Below are 10,535 nucleotides of genomic sequence, written 5' to 3'. Positions count from 1 at the left end.
CCGTCTTAAATTTTAAATCATAAATTTTAAAATTTTAAAAAAAAATTATAATAAAATATTGACTGATTAAAATTTTATTTGCTATACTTATTCTAGTTTTATTTAAGTTAAATTTACTTATAGGCTTCATCAATTCTTTGTTTTCAACTTTTCATTTGTATCTTATATCTATCTTTTCTATCTTAACACATTTTTCCGAAATTTTCAATTAAAAAAATGGATGGACGAAACAGAGCATGCCACATCATGAAGATGAAATCAATTTATCATCATTTTTAAAGGACTGAAATTTGAAACTAAATACTTTTTTAAATATTTATATTTACAATAGGGATTTAGAAATAATTTCTTTTAAATATTTAAACTACATACAAAAAATTATATGGATGATTAAAAGTATAAAGAAAAAAAAAATAATTTTAGTGCAGAATAAATATATTGAATTACGTAAGTCAAATGGATTATTTGGAGCCATGAGGCCCAAATTTGAAGGGTCAAGAGACAAAATGAAGCCACACGAGATTTGTAACTTGGTGATGTAATAACACACTTTGTTGGAGGCCCAACATTACGTGTCTTCTTTCCAATCGTTAATTTGCATCAGAGCTGGCCGTCCAACAAACATAGAATTCTCCCTTCCATTAACATGATGCCACGTATCACTGAGACAAAATTGAAAAAATACATAAGCCAAAATTCTTCAGTGATCGATGTCAAGCAATCACAGAGACAAGATATGAAATCCAAATATCCAATGTACAAGTTCTGTTTAAAAAAAAAAAGTTTGCTATATTGCTAAGAAAAATAAGAATTATTATTATTGGTTCCATATCCCATAAGAATTATAAATCGATTTAATAACTCACCATAAGTTATAATTTGGTCTTAGTTATTATTTATTTTTAATTTATAATTAACGAATGTTTGTATAAAATATATTTTATCACTCTAAAGATAAGTTTATAAACTTTTATAAACTAAATCATATTTTATATTTCTATCATGGTAATGTTATCATTTTATATTAAAGTACTTTTAGAATTCATATATACCTTTTACATATTCACTAAAAATTGTCTTTTATAAGTATAATTTCTACTTATTCTCAGTTTGATTTTGATTATTATATTTATTGAAGAGTTTCTAACTCTAACCAAATTTTTAAGAAGTCACTTTTTCACTCTAATTATATACTCTATAAAATAATTTAAAAAACAAACCGCATCTTGTGGCACAACATGATGAGGTGAAGAAGGATGGTAAGCAAATCACTGACCAATATGCGAATGAGCAGTTGAAGAGGGTTGAACTGCCGGTAGCGACAGAGAATATGGAATGGTTAGTGCGGAGTTTAGTAGGAAGCACATTGAAACCTTTTGACCTTCAATCGTTGAGAAGAACAATTTGCAAAAATGTGCCTCATGTTGTGGAGGTAAGAGAGCTCGGTGCATGTAAGGTTTTCATCACGTTTGAGTCGGTGAAGCACGCGGACGAGGCGTTCACTTTCAAGTTGGATAGACTATTACAATTTGTTCATAAAGTTTGGCGTTGGGAGGAGTCGAAACGATGTGAGACCAGAAGAGTTTGGTTAGAATGCTATGGGGTGCCTTTACATGTATGGTCATCAAAAACATTTACAATCATGGGTGGCATATGGGGTGATGTGGTTAGTTGTGATATAGGTAAAGGAGCAGGATCATCCTTTAGAGCTGGACGGATTCAAATTGACACAAGCATTTTTAACGTCATCCGAGATTGGATCCATATCTCAATCGGTGATAGAGGTTTTGATGTTTATGTTAAAGAAGTGGGTTATGAGAAATATGGTATAGAAAGTATGAGTCGGGACCAAGTTGGGGGGCCTGTGATCAGAAACTCAGCTGCTGGCGGTAATAGACACACGACTGAGGTGGTGTCGTGGGATCCGGTGGCAGACCTGCAAATTTTCAATGATAAGCTGATCGGCGGTGAGGAGGGTATAAGGGTCATTGATGACGTGCTTTTGAATGATTTAAATTTCAAATATCATAATTTGAATAAAGCAGTTATGGTAATTGATTCGGATAGTTACTCTGGGTGTAATGGGAAGGAGGATTTTGGGGGATATGAATTGAATGGGGAGGAGGGTTCAGAGAGAATGGTTACACAGGAAATTAACGTCCTGCATGGGGCTGCTAGGGTAGGGGAGGTTAAGGGACTGGGATGCTCATATGAGGACCAAAATAAGGGACATAAGGCTGATGGGGGTGGTTTGGGCTTGGTAGTAAGTGGCCCAAGTACCAAAATGCAAGTAGGAGGGCTGAAACAAAAGGGGATTTGGGTGGATGATAATTGGGCTAATAAAGATATGTTGCTGGGCCTGGGGACTGAGGGAGTATCCAAAGGAGAAAGGTTGGCTGAGAGGGCGGTAGAGCCGGGTCGAGCTGTAGTGGCACGGGTCAGCCAGAATGCTGAGAAGGGCTCGCTGCAGGCTCAGGGGCCATGTCTGCAAGCTAGGAAAGCATGCCCAGGAACGCGCAGTCTGGACGCTGTTGCCGCGGAGTGGGAGGAGGTGCTCGAACTGGGTCAATGGATGGCGGATGGGAGAAAATCCATGGCCGACGCAGGGCGCTGCAACCCAGGGAGTGGCGAGACCCGTGAAGGAGGCCAAAAGGCGTCGCGGCGAGTGGAGAGGGTAGGGGAGCTGGTGGAACCGGTTGAGGGAGGAGAGGACAATCTCTCTTCTTGCAATCGTCCTGCGAACCCAGTTCAGGAATATGAGGCTTTGACACCAACGAGGTCGGTTGCACGGAACACATGCGGGTAGGATATGGCGAGTGGGGAGACAATCGTGGTGGCAACCGAGGAGTACCAGGCAGGAGCAGCGACCAGGCAGGGGACAGGTGAGGGCAGAAGTTCGGTGCAAGATCAGAGGAAAGAGAATGAGAAAACATGGGCGTTGGCAGTAAAGTCGAGTGCTGTTTTATATGATGAAGAAGTGGATATTATGGCAATCTTGAAAGAGCAGAATGAAGAAGTAGCGGCGAAGAGAAAGATGGCAAAACAAAAAGAAAAGGCAAGAAGAAGTCGGCCGAAGAGTCTCAATAAGATGAGTAAGAATGTTGTTAAATGATTTTCAGTTGTTGGAATATTCGGGGGTTGAGGGGGGATGGCAAATTGAGTATGTTAAAATTCTTGAAGAAATGTTATAAGCTCAACATGCTAGGTTTGATTGAAACTAAGAGGCAGGTTTTTACTAAATTTGATGTTGCAAGAATCTGGGGTTATAGTTCTGTGGGATGGGAGTATGTGGAGTCGGCAAGGGCCTCGGGGGGTTTGTTGCTAATTTGGGATAAGGAGGTGTTTAAAGCAAACAACTGTTATAAAGGGGAGAGATGGTTGTGCGTTGAAGGAGTGATGACGAAAAATAATTTTAATTGTGCTTTTTGTTTGGTGTATGGGGCGTATGAGAGAGAGGAGAAGCGGGCTATCTGGGAGGAGTTGAGTTATACTGCGGGTCTGTGTCAGGTGCCTTTTTGCTTCTTTGGGGACTTCAATGAGATCCTTCATATTGACGAGCGTAAAGGAACTAGTAGTTTACCGGTGTCAGCAGAAGAGTTTAGAATTTGGGTACAGGATATGCAGTTGATGGACTTGCCTCTGAATGATAGGAAGTTCACGTGGTTCAGGGTTCAATTGTGCAGCCAGATTGATCGGGTCTTGGTGAATATAGAGTGGGTTGAGGAATTTCCTGATGTTCGACTAAAAGGTGGGCCTAAAGGGTTGTCAGACCACTGTCCGTTGATTGTGGAGGATAAGAGGGCTGGGAATGGCCCCCGACCTTTTAGAAGTCTAGATTCTTGGTTTACACATGAGGGTTTCCTGAGCATGGTTAAAAATGAATGAAGAAATTTGGGGGACGCACAATTCACTAGTAAGTTGAAGGCTTTGACGGGTCCGCTACGACTATGGCACAAGAACAATTTCGGGGATATGGATAAGAGATTGAAGATGCTTGAGGATGAGATTAAGAAATTGGATACTATGGTTAGCGAAGGTATCTATGATGGTATGACAGAAGCTAGAAGGAAGGCGTTGGTGAGTTATTGCCAGAAGTGGTATGTTAGAAAGGAGTTACACTGGAAGCAGATGTCAAGGTCTCAGCATGCTAAGTACATGGATAAAAATACTAGATACTTCCATAATATTTCCTCGGCCAGAAGACGGAATAACAGGATTGATGCTCTGATGATCCATGGCCGGTTAGTGCGGAATCAGACAAGAATAAAGGTTGCAATTAGAAGTTTTTATAAGGACCTATATCGGCAGGAAGTTGTTCCGAGGATTGGATTTCAGGATGGTTTGGTAAGATAGATTGATGGAGCAGAGGCTGTTGCTTTGGAGGTGATACCGTCTGTGGAGGAAATTAGGGAGGCAGTTTGGGACTGCGAATCCTCTAAAGCCCCGAGCAGTGATGGGTACAATCTGAATTTCATCAAACGATGCTGGGAGGATATTGTTCAGGAGTTCACTGCAGCAGTGATGGAGTTCTTCCAAAGTGCTAAGCTACCAAAAGATGCAAATGTCACCTGGGTGACGCTAGCTCCGAAGTTTGTGGGTGCCAAAGAGATCAAGGATTTTCGACCGATTAGTATGGTGGGATGTGTGTATAAGGTAATCTCCAAGGTCCTAGTGCGGAGAATGAGAACAGTAATGCCGGAGCTGGTAGGAGAGTCTCAAAGTGCTTTTGTTAAGGATAGGAAGATACATGACGGCGACCTTATTAGTTGTGAGACAGTTCACTGGCTCAAGTCGAGGAGAAAGAAGGCGGCAATCATAAAGCTAGACTTTCAGAAAGCCTATGATAGAGTTAGATGGAGATTTGTGGATATTGTGCTTCAGAAGATTGGTTTCGGTCAAAAGTGGAGGAATTGAATCCTCTAAAGCCTCGAGTATTGATGGCTATAACATGAACTTCATTAAGCAATGCTGGGAGGATATTGGTCAGGAGTTCACTGCAGCAGTGATGGACTTCTTCCAAACTACTAAGCTACCGAATGATGCAAATGTAACGTGGGTGGTGCTAGCTCCGAAGTTTGTGGGTGCTAAAGAGATAAAGGATTTCAGACCTATTAGTATGGTGGGTTGCGTGTATAAGGTGATCTCCAAGGTTTTAGTGCGGCGAATGCGAACAGTAATGCCGGATTTGGTAGGAGAGACACAGAGTGCTTTTGTGAAGGGAAGGAAGATACATCACGGTGCCCTCATTGCTTGTGAGACGGTTCAATGGCTCAAGACGAGACGGAAGCAAGCGGTAATCATTAAACTCGACTTTCAGAAAGCCTACGATAGAGTTAGATAGAGCTTTTTTGATCTTGTGCTTTAGAAGATGGGGTTCGGGCAAAGATAAAGGAATTGGGTAAAAGAGTGTGTCAGTACGGCCTCTATGTCTGTCTTGGTGAATGGCTCATCGTCCAAGGCGTTTAAAATGGAGAGGGGATTAAGGCAAGGGGATCCACTATCTCCTCTGCTGTTTGTGCTTGTGGTTGATGTGTTGCATCGAATGTTGGGGGAGGCTGTAAGGAATGGGAGCATTGCTCCATTGCTGGTCGGGAGAGATCATATTGAATTGTCTCATCTCCAGTTTGCAGATGATACTATCTTGTTTTGCCCTCCGGAGACATAAACAATTGCGAACTACAAGAGGTTGCTGCGCTGCTTTGAGTTGATGTCTGGACTGAGCATCAATTTTGAAAAGTCGAATTTGATCCCAGTCAATTGTGAGCAGGAGTGGGTGGAGCATGTGTGTGGTCTTCTGGGGTGTAAACAAGCGGCGCTTCCTATTAGATACCTCGGTATTTCTCTAGGAGCGAATCCTCGGCTGGTAAAGACTTGGAAGCCGATCATAGACAATGTAGAAGAGAAGCTCAGCTTGTGGAAGGCAAAGGTCTTAAACAAATCAGGTAAGCTAGTTCTCATTAAATCAATCTTGAACAGCTTACCGATTTATTACCTTAGCCTGTATAAGATGCCGAAGGTGGTTGCCAACAAGCTGATTGCACTTCAGAGGAGTTTTCTATGGTGCAAGGAGGATGGTAACTGTGGTATGCCCCTGGTAAAATGGGAAGTGGTCCAGGCTCCAAAAAAGGCTGGAGGGTTGGGGGTCCGCGATGCAGTAATGAGGAACACAACGCTATTGTTCAAGTGGTGGTGGCGTTTCTCAAAGGAGGAGTGCCCGCTGTGGAAGAGGATTGTGTGTTCATGTAATAATCTGGCTCCTAATGTTATGCTTTCTAGTCAGACTCTGCCGGTAACGGGGCCCATGGAAAGACATCTGTCAGTTGAATATAGCAGAACAACAGGTGAAAGAAAAACTTATTAGTGGCCTGGCGATGGAGGTAGGGAATGGAAGACGGACGCGGTTTTAGGTAGATAATTGGGTGCAAGGTGGTCCTCTGAAAGCCATTCTTCCAAGGCTCTTCTCTATTTCAAACCAATAAGGATCAGTGATAAGGGATTGTAGGTTTTGGGATGGGATAGAGTGGATTTGGAATTTCCATTGGAGGAGAGAGTTGTTCCAATGGGAGTTGGAATTAGTTTATCAACTCCATGAGAGGTTAAGGCCAGTGAAACTATCCACTGGCAGAGAGGATAATATTGTGTGGAAATTTGATGATAAATGTATTTTTTCTACTAACTCTTTCCTGCAGGTGTTGCAATCGGAGACTCTCTCGGAAGAGATTACGAGCTACAGTTTCACTAGATCAATTTGAGGAGGGTTGGTACCTCCGAGAATTAAGCTTTTTGGCTGGTTTGTCTTGATTGGCAGGGTAAATACTAAAGAAAGGTTGAGTAGACTAGGCGTGATTCATCAGAATGACAGTTTTTGTGCCCTGTGTAAGAAGGAAACAGAATATGTGCACCATTTGTTTCTTTTATGTGAGTTTACGTGGCAGGTTTGGTGTGCCTGGCTCCGGTGCTTAGATAAACCGTGGGTGGTCCCAGGGACCATGCAAGGACTGTTTGAGAGTTGGACTGGCATGCATACCAGAAAGAAAGAGAAGAGGCTGTTGTTGATTGGTTTCTTTGCGGTGATCTGGAATATCTGGATGGAGAGAAATGACAGAATCTTCAACAATAGGGAAGCAGATGTTGAGGACGTACAACAAAGGACGTTTTTGAGCTACAAGGAGTGGTATGGTATTGATCCTTTTGGTTGTTGATGGCTCTGCCGGAGATGACCGGGGTTCATCCATTTATGTTTTATTTGTTTCTATTTTGTTTATTTTTTTTACTGCTCTACCCCAATGTGTTGAGCTTTCTTTGTTCCAAAAAAAAAAATTTCTTAAATCTTCTGACAACTTGACAATATGTGGAGTCTTTTAATTTGTTGTACTTTTATCTAATTTGACAACTAACTTATCTCATGATCATTCATGATGATTTTAATATATAGGTGAATACAAGTTGATTTATTTTAACTAACATTATCTCCATTAAATTAAGTTTGTAAAATTTATCATTCCAAATATCTTCTTTAACTTGTAAAATAACTCGGTTTTCAATGGCTTTATAAATATATCTGTGACTTGTTCTTCAGTTGGATAGAATTCTATCACAACTTCTTTTTCATTCACCAATTCTCTAATTTGTGAAATCGTATATCAATATGCTTTGATTTATCATGGAATACTGGATTTTCGCAAAGTGCAGTAGCTAACTTGTTATCACAAAATATCATTGTTGGAGTACTTTGTTTTTCGTTCAATTTCTCAAAAATTCTTCTTAACCACACTGTTTGTGTTGCACAACTTGTTGCTGCTATATATTCCGCTTTTGCTATAGAGAGAGCAACTACTAGTTATTTTTCTTATGACCATAAAATTGCACCAGAACTAAGATGAAATGTAAATCCTAAAGTACTTTTTCTTGTTTCAATACCTCCAACCCAATCAATGTCAGTGTAACTGACAAGATTCACTTTATTAGTATTTTCATAATAAATAATATCATTTAAAGTACCTTTGATATATCAAAAAATATGTTTTACAGCTTGCAAATGGTTAGTATAAGGCTCCTCCATAAATCAGCTAAGCAAACTAATTCCAAACATAATATCTGGTGTAGTTGCGGTTAAGAACCTCATACTTCTAATCAAACGTTTGTAATATGCGAGATTTATTGATCTTCCTTTATCTTCTCTCAACAACTTTAACTTCTCTTCGATTGGAGTAGAAATTAGTTTTAAATATTCCATGTGAAATTTCTTTAAAATATCATTTGCATATTTCTTTTGAGAAATAAAAATTCTATCATCTTTCTGAATGACTTTAATGCCGAAAAAATAAGACATCAAGTCCATATCCGTCGTTTCAAAGTATTTTATCATAACCTCCCTGAATTCTGGAATTATCTTCAATTTTAAGAATCAATTTTTTGTACCATGCTCTTGGTATATGTTTTAACTCGTACAAAACTTTCTTCAATCTATAAACTTTATCTTCTTCTCAAAAAACTTCATATCTGCTGCTTTGTTTCTATATTTTCCATAATGAAACCAGTTAAACTTGGTTTGTTTTGGATAAACGTCAGAATATATTAGAATCAATTAGCATTCATTAGAATTATTTAGTATATCTAAATATTTATTATAGAATATTACGTCTTTATTATTATGATTTTCTTAGTACCTATAAATACCCTTTTATATTGTATCATTCCAGACAACTTGAACACACTCAATAATACACAAATCTTTTCTCCAGTTTAGTTTTTTGTTTCTAACATGGTATCAGAGTTATGGTATCCTCCTTGATGAGGATACGTTTTTTTTTTTTGTGAAATCACCGTATTTTTTACATTTTCCCTCTATTCCATTTTTCTTGTCTTTTGTCTCTTTTTTATGCTTTTTCACCTTACCAACTAGCATATTCTCTCCGTCTTGTGTCTTTCTGAGTCGAATGATCAAATACCATTGTCATCCGCTGCTTACCTATTCTCATGGAGAAATCATATAGTTGCGCTCTCTTTCGGCAGTTCCGTCTGCGTTTCTTCGTGGCAGTTCTGTTTGCACTTTCTTCAGACAGCGGCAGTTCTGTCTGCGCTTCCTTTCGACAGTTTTGCTTCCTTCAGACAGCGACAGTTTCGTCTGTGCTTCTTTCAGATAGCGGCAGTTCCGTCTGTGCTTTCTTTAGACAACAGCAGTTCCATCTGCGCTTCCTTCCAACAATTTCGTCTGTGCTTCCTTTTGGCAGTTTCATCTGCACCCGTTCTATCAATTATTTATGCATTTTTTTTATTTCATTATTTTAAATAAGTTTCAAACTCAAGTTGTCACTTGAGTTTGAGAGGGATGTCAGAATATATTAGAATTAATTAGCATTCATTAGAATTATTTAGTATATCTAAATATTTATTATAGAATTTTACGTCTTTATTATTACGATTCTCTTAATACCTATAAATACCTTTATATTGTATCATTTCAGACAACTTGAACACACTCAATTATACACAAATCATTTCTCCAGTTTAGTCTATTATTTCTAACAATAAAAATTGCCTCGACCTCTTTTTTGGTTGATAGGTCTGAAATTTTTACCACATCTTCCTTGATTAGACTATGTAAAATTATTATAACTTTCTTAGTGGTAATTGCCACGACCTCTACCTCTGAAATTTTCTCTACCTCTACTTTAAAAGTTGAAATCACGACCTCGTCCTTCTTGTGTATGCCTTGATTCTGTAACATTGTTTAAATTCACCCAACTTTTCAATACTTCTTCGATTGATTTTTCTGACTTCTCCAATATTCTACTGATGTGGCTTTCCTAGGTTCCTTACAACTCTGTTATCGTTATGGTATCTATATCATCGGATTCTAGTGTTTTAATCACCACTTGGTCATACTTCATCGACATGGTACAAAGAATTTGCTCCGCGACTTTACTATTGGACATAGCTTCTCCATAGACTCTCATCTCATTGACAAAATTTGTAACACAAATAAAATATTGCTTAACAGTTTTTGAACTAGACATCTCGTACCTTTCGTATTCTCTTTGTAAAGATTGTAGCTTTGCTTTTTGAGATTTATCTACGCCTTTGTACGACAGCTTCAACATGTTCCATGCTTCTTTTGTATTTTTTGCATTTGCTATTTTGCCAAACACCGTATAATCTACACCTTTATGAATTTGAGATAGCGCCAATTGATCTCTCCTTTGTTGGACAACATCAGCTCCTTCTTACAAACCTGGTTCAATGAAATTTCATAGGTTATGAGCTTTCAAATGGTTAGACATCAAGGTCTTCTAATAATTATAATCGAGTTTTTCATCTAATTTAGAACCAGACCGCACCCCATTGAAAGTGTTTGTTATACTGACTCTATGAATAAACAACTATATGAGAACTCTCTCATACCTCACAAACTCTCAAACACCAGCCACTATATTAACCAGCTCTAATATCAAATATAAGTTTAATATCCATATTTTTGTTAAAATTTATAGAAAGTTCAAGTCACTATTGTTTATTACTTTTAGCATATAGTC

This window comes from Arachis ipaensis, chromosome B03 (assembly GCF_000816755.2).
Source record: "Arachis ipaensis cultivar K30076 chromosome B03, Araip1.1, whole genome shotgun sequence".
Lineage (NCBI taxonomy): Eukaryota > Viridiplantae > Streptophyta > Magnoliopsida > Fabales > Fabaceae > Arachis > Arachis ipaensis.
This window is presented reverse-complemented; position numbering follows the sequence as displayed.